The sequence below is a fragment of the Leucoraja erinacea genome, chromosome 4 (assembly GCF_028641065.1).
Source record: "Leucoraja erinacea ecotype New England chromosome 4, Leri_hhj_1, whole genome shotgun sequence".
In the NCBI taxonomy this organism is placed as follows: domain Eukaryota; kingdom Metazoa; phylum Chordata; class Chondrichthyes; order Rajiformes; family Rajidae; genus Leucoraja; species Leucoraja erinaceus.
In genome coordinates this window covers 44,193,289-44,210,229 of record NC_073380.1, presented here as the reverse complement: position 1 = coordinate 44,210,229, position 16,941 = coordinate 44,193,289, and the positions used below count along the sequence as shown (strand labels likewise).

General features: G+C 44.9%; 1 pseudogene; it reads right to left on the bottom strand.

Annotated features, from left to right (window-relative positions):
• Nucleotides 1-3,819: 3,819 nt before the first annotated feature.
• On the bottom strand, nt 3,820-16,445 carry LOC129696047 (protein FAM110C-like; annotated as a pseudogene).
• Between the last annotated feature and the right edge of the window lie 496 nt (nt 16,446-16,941).

The following is a 16,941-nucleotide window of genomic DNA, read 5'->3' as shown; positions in this document are numbered from 1 at the left end:
CTTTCAACTTCAAGCCAAAGCTCCCAAGCCACCATTTGCGGTAAGTGGTGCCTTTCAACTTTAAGCCAAAGCTCCCAAGCCACCATTTGCAGTAAGTAGTGCCTTTCAACTTCAAGCCAAAGCACCCAAAACAACCATTTGCAGGCAGTGCCTTTTTACTTCAAAAAATACATATTTTCATTTTCAAACCACATTAAGGGTACTTATAGTTGTGTAGACATTTGTTCAGTGTTATTCAGAGCTCAGAGAGATGTGACCCTTGACTTCATCCATCTTGCAGAGAGTGAGTGAAGCACACCACTTCCTGGTTTTATAGTCCCTTCCCCTCCCTCCAGCAGGGGCAGCAGAGAAAATGGTGATTTTTTTAAAACTTCAAGCCAAAGCTCCCAAACCATCATTTTCAGGAAGTAGTGCCTTTCAACTTCAAGCCAAAGCACCCAAGCCACCATTTGCAGTAAGTAGTGCCTTTCAACTTCATGCCACCATTTGCAGTAAGTAATGCCTTTCAACTTTAAACCAAAGCTCCCAAGCCACCATTTGCAGTAAGTAGTGCCTTTCAAATTCAAGCCAAAGCACCCAAAACAACCATTTGCAGGCAGTGCCTTTTTACTTAAAAAAAACGTTTTCATTTTCAAACCACATTAAGGGCACTCACAGTTGTGTAGACATTTGTTCAGTCATTCAGAGCTCAGAGAGACGTGACCCTTGGCTTCATCCATCTTGCAAAGAGTGAGTGAGGCACACCACTTCCTGGTTTTATAGTCCCTTCCCCTCCCTCCAGCAGGGGCAGCAGAGAGAATGGTGATTTTTTTAAAACTTCAAAACAATGCTCCAAGCCACTATTTGCAGTAAGTAGTGCCTTTCAACTTCAACCAAAGCACCCAAGTCACCATTTGCAGTAAGTAGTGACTTTCAACTTCAAGCCAAAGCACCCAAGCCACCATTTGCATTAAGTCGTGCCTTTCAACCTCAAGCTAAAGCACCCAAGCCACCATTTGCAGTATGTAGTTCCTTTCAATTTCAAGCCAAGCACCCAAGCCACCATTTGCAGTAAGTAATGCCTTTCAACCTCAAGCCAAAGCACCCAAGCCACCATTTGCAGTAAGTAGTGCCTTTCAACTTCAAGCCAAAGCACCCAAGCCACCATTTGCAGTAAGTAATGCCTTTCAATTTCAGTAAGTAGTGCCTTTCAATTTCAAGCCAAAGCATCCAATCCACCATTTTCCGTAAGTAGTGCCATTCAACTTCAAGCCAAAGCACACAAGCCATCATTTGCAGCAAGTAGTGCTTTTCAACTTCAAGCCAAAGCACCCAAGCCACCATGTGCAGTAAGTAGTGCCTTTCAACTTCAAGCAAAACACCCAAGCCAAAGCACCAAAGCTGCCATGTGCAGTTAGTAGTGCCTTTCAACTTCAAATAAAACACCCAAGCCACCATTTTCAGTAAGTAGTGCCTTTCAACTTCAAGCCAAAGTACCCAAACAACCATTTGCAGGCAGTGCCTTTTTACTTCAAACTAACCATATTTTCATTTTCAAACCACATTAAGGGTACTCACAGTTGTGTAGACATTTGTTCAGAGCTCTGAGAGACGTGACCCTTGGTTTCATCCATCTTGCAGGGACTGAGTGAGGCACAGCACTTCCTGGTTTTATAGTCCCTCCCCCTCCCTCCAGCAGGGGCAGCAGAGAGAATGGTGAATTTTTTAAAAACATTAATATCTCTCTGATTTGTCATCGATGGGGAAAATCCTCCGCACCCGTAAGGCGGAGGGGGGCTCTGTGCGAGGTGGCCAAAAATGATGGCCATAGGTGGCGGCGTTCTGTCGGAAATCGCAGCATAGTAGGCCAAAAGCGGTCAAGATCAGAGATTTAGTAATATAGATAGTTATGGAGATAGTGAATATACTGGCTGCCATCTTCCAAAGCTGCATAGGTTCTGGAGAGTTATTTCTTTGGTAGAAAAAATAAGGCAGCTGAAAGGCTGTCCCTGTGTTCTATTGTGAATTCTATGTTCTCATATGATTGTAAAATCTGTCATTTGCTAATGGAAATAAGGAAATTAGAATTACTGTTCCTTTGCAGACAGAAAATTACAGAATAATGTTTAAGCAAGACCTTAAAAATCAGCAAGACCAGAAGCAAGCTACTTCTTGTAAAATAAAGTAAAACAATAACATGAAACATCCAAAAACACATAACAGGGCCGCTGATGATTAATGCTCCATTTGAAGTCAAATATAATATCAGTTTGTGGCATCATGCCAATTGAGAGAATAAGTGTAGTCCCAAAACTAGAAGACTAAACAAAGATGACCTAATTTCAATAAAAAAAAAAACATAAATTTCCTTTAAGGATTATAAAGATGTAAACATATTTATATACGCAAACATCTTAATATAATTATTTTCACATCTCAATGTTCTGAGGCATTTTACAACCAATGAAGAACCTTAAGTCCGAAGAAGGGTTTAGACCCGAAACAGCAACTGTCCGTTTTCTCCACACATTTGCCTGGCTGGCTAAGTTACTCATCGCCTCGTATTTTGATGTAACATTACTAATTTATTTGGCATTTCCCCATGGTTTGGCCATTCCCACTGCAGGCAAACAGCATGTTAGCCACCTATTACCATACACTTTGTATTGAGACTCTAATACAGTGGTTTTTAACCTTTTTGGACCCATGACCCCATCAGACATTCTTGGTCAGTACCGTGACCCCCCGAAACAAAAATTGAAAAAAAAAGAGCCTGATTTGTTAAGTCTGAAGAAGGGTTTTGACCCGAACTGTTGCCTATTTCCTTCTCTCCACAGATGCTGCCTCACTGGCTGAGTTTCTCCAGCATTTTTGTCTACCTCCGATTTATTAAAACATGTCTGCCAATACTCAGTCAATGGGATGGCTGAAATTGTTTCGCAGCCATTAGGCAATAAAAAATAGGACGAATGCTCGACAGGCAGCACATCATGTCAGCGTCCATCACAAGCCTAATGCGTGCCTTCGTTTTCAGTTACCATGGTTGAGAATCCAGCCTCACAGCGATAGGTTGAGAGGGACTGGGCCAATAGGGTCAGGGACCTCTTTGAAAGAACAGAACAGTCCTTCACTTTCAGCCAAAACGTGGCGAGCTCTTGTTCCATGAAGTCACTCTTGAGCTGCGAATCTTAACGAATTCGGTAAAATTCAACCTTTGCAGTCAGTATCACTGATGGCACCATCTTCAATGGAAAAGGGTCGGACGATCCACTCACCACGAAGTAACGTTTGAAGGCTTCACTAATTGCCAGAAGGTGGGTTGAGATCTCCTCGTGGAAGTGGAATCCAGCATCTGGCGTAGCATCCAGAAAAGTCATCATCTCAGGGAAGACAGTCGTGTCACCGTCTGGATTCTTTTGTGGTAAAGGTGAATCTTCCTCCTGAACGCTGCCACTTTGTCACGAGCCATGTGTAGCATTGAGAGGTTTCTTTGAAGTGACAGGTTCAAAGAATTCACCTCGGCAAAGAAGTCAGCCAAGTAAGCAACCTTCATCACGAACAGTTCATCCTGCGTCTTTTCATGAAGCTGATTCTCCTTCTCGGTGCACCCTCTCTCCAAGAACAGCGCTATTTCATCTCGAAGTTGAATCACACGATTGAGAACTTTATCACGCGAAAGCCAGTGCACCTCTGTGTGGAATATCAGAACAGTGAAATCGGTGCCCATTTCTTCACGCATCGCTTTGATGCTTCCTGAGGTTTTAGCGCTCCCTCGGATGTTGTTCACAATCTTCACCACATCTGAAAGCACTTCTCGAAGACCAGGGAGAGTCTTCATTGCTAAATCATGCAGTGGGTGAAGGAGACATGGGGAGCGACATCCTTCACGAAGGCTTTGAAGCCGGATCTGCACCCGACCACGGAAGGTGCCCCAGCTGTACACACCCCGACAAGTTGTTCCCAGCCAAGCTCATGTTTGATGACGGCTTCCAGCATTCTGAACAGATCTTCTCCCTGACTGGTAATGGCCATTGGCTCCAAAAACAGGTACTCCGCCTTCATGGCTTCTCCATCGAGGTAACGAACGTAGACTAGCAGTTGGGAACATGAGGCACGAATCTGTTGACTCGTCCAATTGCAGTGCTCGTCCACTGGACTGCTCTTCACAGCGCTCACTACTTACAGCAGAATATCATTACTCATATCCGAGATTCGACTTTTGACTGTGTCATATGAAAGGGAAATCTGCCTGAACTTGTTTGACTGCTGTTCCCCCAGCACCAGCTTCGCTGCTTCCAGAAGACATGGCTTGATAAGCTCTTCACCGATAGTGTGAGGTTACTTAGTCTGTGTGATTCGACTGTGCTGTGAAGAGCAGTCCAGTGGACGAGCACTGCAATTGGACGAGTCAACAGATTCGATAAGCAATCCGGTATGAAGCCTCCAGTGCTGCTTCATTATGACGAGCGCAGTGGCCCGTCGAATCAATACAGGAACCCTTGAGTGCGGCTATTTGTTTGAAAAAAGTCCACGCCCTTCCCCTCCAGGTCGCTTTGACAAGACTCCAAATGGATCTTCAGTTTTCTAGGCTTCATGCTCTTGCGGCTCAAAACCTTGGCACAGATAACACATTGTGGCTTGACCACGGATTTTTGAACAATGCATGAGAAGCCGAACTTGAGAAATGCTTCAGTATATGTGCGCTTCTTTTTAAAAAAATCATTTTATTCGTTTTTTTTCAAAAGCAAAAACAAGACAAAAAAAAAGATAAACATAACAATGATATTGATACATAGGGATCAGGGTTACATTAATAACAGGTATAACCTAAATATGAGTCCAGTGTCAAAATACACATTGAATATAGACCTCTCAGTCTATGTAAATATAGTTAAGTGTTTAAAAGAGAACATGCGTATAAAACAAAAAGATAAAAAGATAAAAAGAAAAAAAAGAAAGGAAAAAAAGAAAAAAAAAAAAAAAAAAAAAAAACTAAAAAAAAAAGCAAAACAGAATCTGGGCTGCAAAGAATTTCAACAATTTAAGTCCCTGTTTGTCGTCAAGTCCGTTCCACCGTATAAAGGTAAAATAATTATTATAACAGTTGGAGAGGGGACAATTTATGTCGCATGAAAAAGCTGAATAAATCTTCCCCAAGTTCTATCAAATTTAACCAAGGGTTCAACAATGTCACTCCTAATTTTTTCTAAATTTAAACATGATATTGTTTCAGAGTACCAATGGAGTGTGGTCGGAGGATTAGAGTCTTTCCATTGAAATAAAATAGATCTTCTGGCAATTAATGTGGTAAAAGCAATCAGCCGATGGGCGGAATGGGACAGATGAATAAAATCTAACATTGGTAGCCCAAAAATTGTAGTAATAGGATGAGGTTGTAAATCAATACCTAAAACTACAGAAATAGTATCAAAAAAATGTATTTCCAATAATTTTTGAAAAGTGGGCAGGACCAAAACATATGAGTCAATGAGGCCACTTCAGAATTACATCTGTCACAGGTAGGATAAAAACGAGCTAACTTATCTTTTGACATATGAGCTCTGTGAACCACCTTGAATTGTATCAAAGCGTGTCTTGCACACATTGAGGAAGTATTAACTAATTGAAGAATCCTCTCCCATTTCTCTATAGATAGGGAAATTTGAACCCTTATCAGAAGGGCTTAATAACAATTATTTATGAGTTGATTTTGAAATTTAAAAAAGATACATTTGATAAAATTAAGAATGACTGGGAAAGAGCACTTCATTCTTAATTTTATCAAATGTATCTTTTTTTAATTTCAAAATCAACTCATAAATAGTCGTTATTAAACCCTTCTGATAAGGGTTCAAATGTAAAATGTTTTCCAAGATTTCGGTTTCATGTGGTAACGGAAAAAAGGGTAGAGTAGCCCTCAAAAAATGTCCAGTTTGTAAATATCTAAAGAAATGTGAGTTAGGTAGATTATATTTATTGGAGAGTTGTTCAAAAGACATAAAACAACCATCCAAAAACAAATCACCAAAAACTACTAATCCCTTCCTCTTCCATAACAGAAAGGCTTGATCAGTACTAGAAGGTTGGAAGGAAAAATTAGATATGATAGGACTCGATAAGATAAAATCATTCAATCCAAAGAACTTACGAAATTGAAACCTGTCTGTCTTATTATTGGGTTAGTCGTATATTTATTCAATCTCGTAATTGTAAAAGGTAACGAGGCCCCTAGAATAGAAGCCAATGATAGCCCTTGCATAGAATCACGTTCAAGATTTATCCATCCTGGGCATTGGGTATCTTCTAAATCTTTTGTCCAAAACATTAGATAACGTGCATTAACTGCCCAATAGTAGAATCTAAGGTTCGGCAGTGCCACACCACCGTCGTTTTTTGATTTCTGTAAGCATTTTTTACTTAGTCTGGAATTTGTATTCTGCCATATATATGAAGACATTTTGGAGTCAATAATATCAAAGAAAGATTTAGCAATAAAAATTGGTATAATCTGAAATAAATACAAAAATTTAGGTAAGATAAACATTTTAATAGCATTGATTCGGCCTGTAAAGATGAGGACATTGGTGACCATTTAATGAACTGTTGTTTGATATGGTCAATTAGAGGCGTAAAATTGGCTTTAAATAAATCCTTGTGTTTCTTGGTAATCTTAATGCCTAAATAAGTAAAACATTCGGTAGTCAATCTAAATGGAAACTGTCCATAATTCAAAACTAGATTGTTTAATGGAAAAAGCTCACTCTTACTAAGATTTAGTTTATAACCAGAAAAACTACTAAATTGATTAAGTAGAGCTACTATTGCCGGAATAGATTTCTCAGGGTTAGAGATGAATAATAACAGATCATCTGCATAAAGAGAGCGCCACTTGGCAGACATGGTTCACAACACACACAGTTCGTGTGCGTATACGTACACGCATACGCGAACAAAATACTGTGTGTGGTATGTGCCTTTGTTAGGTTCCTAAAAATGGGCTCAACAAATTGATATGTTATTTATGACCGCTTCATGACCACCGGAAAAACCCCAGACGACCCCCAGGTTAAGAACCGCTGCTCTAATGCATCCCTTGTCCATCATCGCCCAACAACCCAGCATACGGCATCTACTACAAGCACCAGCACCTTGTTCCTTCGTCTGAACTTCAACTCCATCATCACAGCCCGTCGGTCATCCATCTCCATCATGTGTGCTGCTACCATCTTACTATAATAGGGAATAGACCTTTAAGAACTGATGCCTTTCCAGGAATGGTGCGCAGAAAAACGTCCATAATGCACTAAATTGGTTGAAGTTAATTTTGGAACAGTGCAATCTCATTTTAATACAAGGTAAGAGCAATAATTTTGTGAAAGTTGTATTGGCCATTTGGCCAATTTTATTGTGCAAATTTGGTACACCCAAAAAGAATGAAACATAAGTTCTGTACAAATGTATTTTAAATTACAAGTAAATCATCACACACAAGTTGGGATTACAAGAAATACATTGGAATGGAAAGAGGTACATATGGATTCCTGTGGATTGGAGTTCCTGAGGATTGGAGGATAGCTAATGTTATCCCACTTTTTAAGAAAGGCGGGAGAAAGAAAGGGAATTATAGACCAGTTAGTCTGACATCGGTGATGGGGAAGATGCTGGAGTCAATCATAAAAGATGAAATAGCAGCACATTTGGATAGCAGTAACAGGATCGGTTCGAGTCAGCATGCATTTATGAAGGGGAAATCATGCTTGACTAATCTGGAATTTTATGAGGCTGTAACTAGGAAAATGCACAAGGTACCTGGACTTTCAGAAAGCCTTTGATAAGGTCCCACATAGGGGATTAGTGGGCACAATTAGGATACATGGTATTGGGGGTAGAGTGTTGATATGGATAGAAAATTGGTTGGCAGACAGGAAACAAAGAGTAGGGATTAACAGATTCCTTTCAGAATGGCATGCAGTGACTAGTGGGGTACCGCAAGGCTCGATGCTGGGACCGCAGCTATTTACAATATATGTTAATGATTTAGATGAAGGGATTAGAAGTAAGATTAGCAAATTTGCAGATGACACAGAGCTGGGTGGCAGTATGAACTGTGAGGAGGATGCTATGAGAATGCAGGGTAATTTGGACAGGTTGGGTGAGTGGGCTGATCCTTGGCGGTTTAATGTGGATAAATGTGAGGTTATCCACTTTGGTTGCAAAAACAGGAAGGCAGATTAATATCTAAATGGTGTCAAGTTGGGAAAATGGGAAGTACAATGGGATCTGGGGGTCCTTGTTCATCGGTCAATGAAAGTAAGCATGCAGGTACAGCAGGCAGTGAAGAAAGCAAATGGCATGTTGGCCTTCATAATAAGAGGAGTTGCGTATAGGAGCAAAGAGGTCCTTCTGCAGTTGCACAGAGCCCTAGTGAGATCACACCTGGAGTATTGTGTGCAGTTTTGGTCTCCAAATTTGAGGAAGGACATTCTTGCTATTGAGGGAGTGAAGATTAGGTTTACAAGGTTAATTCCCGGGATGGCGGGACTGTCATATACTTAGAGAATGGAGCAGCTGGGCTTGTATACTCTGGAATTTAGGAGGCTGAGAGGGGATCTTATTGAAACATATGAGATTATTTAGTGTTTGGAAATGCTAGAGGCAGGAAACATGTTCCCGATGTTGGGGGAGTCCAGAAGCGGGGGCCACAGTTTAAGAATAAGGGGTAATCCAATCAGAGATGAGGAAACACTTTTTCACACAGAGAGTTGTAAGTCTGTGTAATTCTCTGCCTCAGAGGGCGGTGGATGCCGGTTCTCCGGATACTTTCAAGAGAGAGCGAGATAGGGCTCTTAAAGATAGCAGAATCAGGGGATATGGGGAGAAGGCAGGAAAGGGGTACTGATTGTGGATGATCAGCCACGATCACATTGAATGGCGGTGCTGGCTCGAAGGGCCAAATGACCTACTCCTGTACCTATTGTCTTTTGCCATATTTCTTTGTCTCATTTACAGGACAGTAATGGCTTCCAACTTACAGAAACCTGAATTCAAAGACTAAATGCACAGCAGTAACATTTACTAATGTGCCAAAATAGCTGACGTTAGGGATAATAATAAGCAACTTATAAACTACAATAATCTATATATATATAAAACTCGAATCCGTCCATCCGCCTGCAGTACGGATCCCTTCCTGCCTTTCGATTCGTGCCCGATACTCGCAGATGTCCAATCGGAATGGCCGATGCTCGCAGATGTCCAATCGGAATGGATTCATTTGCATGTACGGCTGCCGGCTGCATTTCTTCCTTTGATTCATTGCCAAGCCCAATCCAGACGCTCAATCTCCGAGATATTTTCCATTTCGGTAGAGATTTCGCTTTTCTTTCTAAGTATCCGCTCCTCATTTCATTTTGTCGTGTTGAAGTACATGTTTTTAATCAAATCCTCCCCCCCCCCCCCCCTTTTCACTGCTGCAGCAGGCTTTTCACTGCTGCAGCAGGCAGGGGAGGGCTGCAATCTTACATTTGGGAACGGGCTCAGTTCCAATGGAGGAGACGGGTGCATGGTGGAATATTGGGTTGGGGGATCACACCATTGGGGGAGCAGACCCAACGGGTCTGCACTTGGTCTAGTGTTACTTAAAAAGTTCATCTTAACTAGTTAGTCATAACTAAATGGGTCATAATGATTAACTTTAATGCAAATGTAAAGTGCTACAATACTAAGAATGTGTATAAGCTCAATGGGATGTTAAAATATCCAACTGAAATACTATAACATAAACCGTAAGGTTTAATGATCAAAGTTTATACTGATACAGGTATAATCAAATTATTCATGAACATGAATATATGTCTGTTCCATCAGGCAAGGGAGGACCAGCAGGTCTATTAGTTGGGATAGGATTATTCATAAGGAGGATAGCTTTATGTAAAAACAATGTGAGAAATTCTGCAATATATAAAATTTTGTCTACACTGTAAGGGCAATCTGCACATGTTCATGGCCGTCCGAAGGGGGGAGTGCATTGGGTGCGATCGCACCCCCCTTTTTTTCCAGAGTAAAAAAAATTCAGAGGAAAAAAAAAATTGGAGCGCAATCAGTGTTTCCACTTTCAAGGTATTTACGCAAAATTCGGGAAATTCTGGTTCCGGCCCGCGGGATGATTTGAAAAAAAAATATTTGCGACCATCCGTGCCTGCGCAATGGGGAGAAGTTGGTAACCAAATTTGCAGAAGCGACGCAAAATTACGCTGTCTCTCCACGCATGCGCTGTGGGCGGGATCAGATCACCGACCATTTTCAATGGTTCGCCTCGACGCCCCGGGCCTAGTTTGGATGAGTGGGATCGTGAAATATTGCGTTGCGTTGCGGGGAGGGGGAATCTGTTTGTTTTATATCGGGGGTGTTAAACTATCCACGAAGGGTCCAATCCGACCCGCGGGATGATTTGGGGGAAAAAAAGGAGCTCCCATTTCTCCGGGCCCAGGGTGGGTGGGGGGGAGGGCTGCGATGTATGCCCGCCCAGTCCATCAGCTCCATCCGCGGTATCGTAGCCTCGCCGTCAGTCATCCTACCGGCCAGGGAGCAGGTCCCATCCGCGGAAGACCGTTTTCCCCGTCGCCTGCACCCAGTCTTGGCAGCGGCCGTGACCCTACACCAGACGGCGCTTCGGCCGGATCCACATCACCTCCCCCCCCTGCCTGTCCCTCGCCCCCGACCCTCGCCTTTCCCACCTCCCCCTCGCCTTTCCCACTCCCCGCCAGGCCCACGCCGCGGGCCCTCTCTTTCCCCCCCGCCACGCCCTCGCATCCCCCCCCCCCCCCCCCCCCCGCCAGTCCCTCGCTCCCCACCCTCGCCTTTCCCGCCCACACCACGGCCCCTCGCTTCCCCCCCCCCCCCCCACCCCACCCAGCCCAAGCCTGCGACCAGCAGTCCTCCGCACACTATCCCACACAAGCTAGGGGCAATTTATACACATCTGTGCACCTTTGGAGGAGGAAATCCTAACCCTAGCTCTAGGTTGATAGGCTTGGTATAAGTAGCGTGGCGTGTGTGTGATAGTATGCAGGGGTGTGGACTTGATGGGCCGAAGGGCACTGCATCTCTGAACTAAATGTGACACAGGGGCCCCAGGGGTTGGTCTCGAACCCCCAATGTCCTCATGGGAACTAAACTGTTGGCCACGAGTTGTCCCAGAGGCAGATCTCGCTTCCAATGGTCTGTCCAAACGCCCAGAGGCAGTGGGCTTTTCAACTGGGTACAAGCAATCCTGTCAATGTACCAGTGCCATCCACCTGCTTTGGCCACTGAGTGTAAATTCCCACCACCCATTTTGAAGCAAGGCATTGGGGCGGAGGTGGGGGGTGTTGTTCCCAAAGTCTGCATTTATCCCATAATCAATGTTACTAAAACAGATGATGTGGCCTTTGTGCAGTACTATTAGTGGGATCGAGCTGTCACAGGCTGGGTCCACAAATGGGGGATGTCGGGGAAAGTGGGGGGGGGGGGTTTGGAGAATGGGAGAAGGAAGGGAGAGGGGAGAACGGGGTGTGAAGGGAGGGGAGGGAGCAGGGCTCGCAATGGCTACCTAAAGTCCCGCCGGGCAACCTAAAATCTGTGTCATTTTGCCCGGCTTGACACTGGATACTGGTTTATATCAAAGATAGACACAAAAAACTGCTGTAACTCAGCGGGTCAGGCAGTATCTCTGGAGAAAAGGAATAAGTGCCGTTTCTGATCGGCGGCAGCGACGACTGTAGTGCGGGGTGACTGGGGGTAGGAGTGAATGACGGGCCTCGCACAGCAGCAGCAGTGGCGACGGCGGCTCCACCTCCTCCTGCACCCTGCCCGCCCTAATAGTGGCCGCTGAGTGCCACTCCGTCAACGGCGATAACCGCTTTCAAAACAAACCATCCTGCAAGCTGAGGCTGGGAGGGAGGGAGGAAAGAAGGGGGAGGCCCCCTTCCGCCATCTGAAGCACCTCGGTCCCGCTCCTTCCTGTTGGCTGGCGGAAGAGGGGAGGCGGTGGCGAGGAGATCCCAACTGCTTCCCACTTTGGCAGTGGCACTTAGCGATGGACAGGGACGGCCAAGACAGCTGATGCCGGTGTTGGCCGTGGAGCGCTGACCTTTCTTCCTCACCACCTCCTATGCCACTTCCCCTCTCTCTCTCTCTCTCTCTCTCTCTTGTACGCCCCCCTCCACCCCCCTTGTCCTGGGACCCCTCCACTGCATGCCACACTGATCCCCATTCCTGCCTCTATTCAGTCCTCACTGACATCCCCTGTGCTCCCCTCCCCATCTACCACCCCTCATCTATTCATCCCGCACTGATCTCCCTATCCACCTCGCATTGATTCTCCTGCCACCCCCCCCGCACCCCACCTCCCCCCCCCCCATCCATTCTACACTGGTCACCCAATTCATCCTGTACTGACTCCCCCCCTTCATCCTGCACTGCTCCCCCCATTCATCCTGTACTGATCCCCCATTCGTCCTGCACAGACCCCCCAATCCACACTGTACTGACCCACCCCCATTCATCCTGTACTGATCCGCCCCATCTATCCTGTACTGATTCCCCCCCAGACATCCGGTACTCCCCCACTGACATCCCCCGCGCTCTCCCCTCACAATTTTACCTACTCCAACCAACACGCACTAATTCCCCTGCGTAAATCCATCCATCCCGCACTGATTCACCACCCCCCCCCCCCCCCCCCCCCCCCCCCCCCCCCCTGCGCTGGAAATGTCTTCAGAGCGAACATTGACAATGTTTGATAATGGAATGCAGTCAAATGTGTTTTAATTCCCAATGTTATTATTTGTTTTAATCCATAAAGATGGATTCATTAAATTGTGAACACGTGAAACATTAAAACCGCAGTGTTCGATTGTCACTGCTACCGTTGACACGTTATTACAGAATTCATTTTAACGGCAAATCAATGCTCTTGATATGGAATATCAGTACTGTAGTTATTTATTGAGCAACATTCACAACTATATGTTGGATTTATCCAGGTTTTACTTCAACAGTTGGTCATATACATCACAAATTTGGTCAGGATATATTTCAGTTGTAATTTTAACATTAATTCTGAAATGGAATTGATGGAAACAGCATTTATCAATTGTTTTTTTTTAATCTGGTGCATACAAACTGGGTATCTTCATTGCTGTTCACAACACATTCATCTAATCTGAATGTCTGGTAATTTGGCGTTTTGACACCTTTATACATGTTGCCAAAAGAACATTTGCTGCATTTGATGTCCTTTGGCTATCTCTTGTCAGTTAGTGTAATGTTTAACCTGTCAGATGGGTATAGTCGGTTTTAACATCTATTATCATAAAATGCCTTTAGAAATTTCCTTGCAACCTGTGTATTTTGTTGTGGATAAATTATGTGGGAAGCGAGAGTGTTTCTGTACCAATAGCAATAACGACCCATGCTATGGCCATGTCATGATCATTTTCGGTCCTTCACAGAAAACATGCTTGCATCAATCTGTAGTGTGCATGGTTAAGCATATATGTTACCATGGTCCAGGATTTATTGACACAGGTTGATCATACGTTGAATAATCCAACCACATTTTTGTTTGGAAGTGGAAAGAAATAATAGAAATTGCATTCATTGCAACGTGTAAAAAGAGTTGAGATACTGAATTATGATTTTGCTGCATGTCATTGTGGTATATATCATGTATTGATTGGTGGATAAATTTAGTTTGGGATTATTTGAAGCAGAAATAATATGTGAATGCTTCATTGAGCATAATTCCGACTGGTAACTACGCACTTCGTCCGAGCACATTATTGCAAACCATCTTAAATGACCAACTAAACTGTTATTTGACAACTTAAAAAGCTGCCAAGGTTGCCCGGCTGGCAACAGGGAAAAAAAGTTAAGTGAGAGCGCTGGGTAGTGGAGAAGGGGGATAAGAGTGAAGCAGGGGGAAGGGAAGAAGGTGGGAGGAGAAGTGTAGGGGAGGAGTGGAGACGGATGGATTGGGGCAGGAGGAGGGAAGTGGAGGGGAGAAGGGAGTTCAATCTACACTCACTGAATCCATCCCTGTGAAAAGTTAGAGAAGGTGATTGGATCTGGACCATCTGTAAAAAAATCTGGACAGACATCTTTTCATTTGCACAATTGATTTTATTGTATTAATTTTAATATATTAATGTTTAAAATCCATGCATTAATGGAAGAATATTTTACAGCCCATCTGTGGTCCCTAACCCCAACCCTAACCCTAACCAGGGGTCACCCACAGGACAGCATACGTCAGCGTGTGACAGGGTGCATGACATGATGAGACACCCAGATGTCGCCCCTGGATTTTGAACATTCCAAAATCCAGAGGTGACAGGGAGTCACCGCGTGTCACTACATGCGTCAACACGCATCAGGCCGCATCACGACCCGACCACAACGCGACAACCTCTTTTCAGGCTGTCGCCGGAAATGTCGCCCAAGTGGGACAGGCCTTTCACGCTGCCAAACTTGAGGGCAAGGCTTTCGAAGGCGACGTCGGTGGCAAACTTTTCCCTGGCCAGATTCTCGATCACGTCAGGCTTGAGTCCACAGTGCTCGAAGAAACTGTCCAAGCCTTAGCAGGCTTGGGAGAAGCGGCAGCTGCGGTCGGAGTGTGAGCGCTGCAATCCGCCTTCACCAACCCGCCGCTTGAGCGGCTCCTTGGGGCGACCTTCTGCTGCTTCTCGTGGCACTGCTGGCGTGGTTACGTGTGCACCCTGGGATGCTGCTGGCGTGGTTACGTGTGCACCCTGGGATGTTGCTGGCGTGGCGACTGGTGCTTCCTGGGGTGCTGCTGGTGTAGTTACTTGTGCACCCTGGGGTGTTGCTGGCGTGGTTACGTGTGCACCCTGGGATGTTGCTGGCGTGGCGACTGGTGCTTCCTGGGGTGTTGCTGGAGCGGTTACTTGTGCACCTTTGGGTTCTGCTGGTCTAGTTGTGCACCCTGGGGTGTTGCTGGCGAGGCTGCTGTTTCTCCCTGGAGTGCTGCTGGTGTGGGTACTTGTGAACTCTGGGGTGCTGCAGCCTCTGTACCCTCTGCTAATTCTCCCCCTTCTGACGTTGCTGCTCTCGTTGCCGGCCCCCTGCTGCTTGTCTCCCCCGGCTGCTAGAGCCAGGTAGCAGCCGCCGGACAAGGCTGCCACCGCCCTTGAAACTGCGGCCGCTGCTGGTGGCTGCCGCTCCCCACACTAACTCACACTTTTGTCAGCACATGACCAGCGAGTCTTGGAGCTGGAGCGGCACAAAATGTCAGGCGGGAGCCCCAGCAGCCCGCTCTGCTGGGGGCTGCCGGAGGCCAGGTAAGTCTTCGTTTTGCTGCTGGCCCCCCTGCCGCTGCCTTCCTCGGAGGCAGAGCTGCCCAAACCATTGGGCTCCACTTTGCACCCCTTTGCTGTCTGGCTCTTCAAGTACTTGTCCTTGTCGGCAGCCAGTCTCTCCACGGCACTCTGCCGACCCCGCCTGCCCGCCTCCATTTGACTGCGGAGGTAGCCGGGACCCTTGGACATGAACCTGAGCGGAAGAGAGATGCTTGCCTCAGGCGGCATGCTTGCAGTGGGTGCAATCTCGCTCGGATTCTTACTTTGATCCTGCCAACGAGGACCAACACGTCTTCACATCCGCAAAGAAGCAAAGACCAGGACTTCCATGAGCAATGACAGGCTGCCTGCAATCACCTTAATCCACATTCACTATGACTTTGCCCATAACTTGGACAAAGTCGTGACTAGGTTTGCACAGTTACATTCTCGGAAAATGGAACTGGAAAATGTGATTGATGGCTAAATGGCAATATATGCTGGTCTGCCAAGATTGTTGTCCAAGTCTGTGAGAGGAACCCTGAACTGTCTGCTAATCCCCTCACACTTTGGGAGCCCAAACAGGACACTGCAAGAAGAGGTAGAAGTCGGGCCACCTACATCAGTGTACTAGTTGCGGAAATACACAGGCCTTCGACAGCGTTATCGAACTGAGGACTGCCATTAAAGATAAAGTCACACTTTGGGAGACCAAACGGGGCACTGCAAGAAGAGATAGAAGTAGGGCCACCTACATCAGTGTACTGCAAAACGAAATATGCTTTGACAGCATTAACAAACTGAGGACTGCCATGCTGGATAAACTGGTCTGAGGTGCTATATTTGTGGAACCAGGGATGGCATATAGGCTAAGGCCAACAAATGCCTTTGCATTAGTAGAAGTAGCAGTAAATGGCAATATACATTCAAGAGCACCTGAATGATTTTGCAGCATCATGCCAGCATGCTGAGTGCTGAGTGACAGTGAACTAAGAACTAATTCCAGTCATGCTCGTCAGCGTGGCTCAACAATAGTAACACTGGGTGATTCTTTAAAATTCTACTTACCTTGCTACTCACCTTTATGTGACATTTACCAGGAGCACCTGAATGATTATGCAGCACCATGCCAGCATGTTTGATTGTTTGGTAAACTATATGATGAATTGTGAAATTTGTTATGTTATTATATATTTTTATGTTATTGAATCAAAATCAAGAATTATAAATTCACATTTCAAAAATGGTTTCACAATCACAGTTTCACACATAATGAATATTTTCAATATTCCATACCAATATTTGGGAATACATGAGGTTGCATGCAAAATACTGATTTTCAAAAATCCAGTTTCTGTATAGTACGTTCTATTGCATTTATGTGAGAAATACCAATTTCCCCAACAAAATACTAAATTTTAGCCATCAAAATACAGAAATGCTCAGTGAAACTTGGCAGCTCTGCAATTATTCACAATCACATTGTGTTTGAGAATTCAAAATGTGATTTATTATCTTGTTTATGAGTCATCATGGATCTAGAATTTGTTATAATAGTATGACAGTAAAATAGATTAGTTTGAAAGCAGTCATAGTAATGTAAATGCACCATATAGTTTGACTT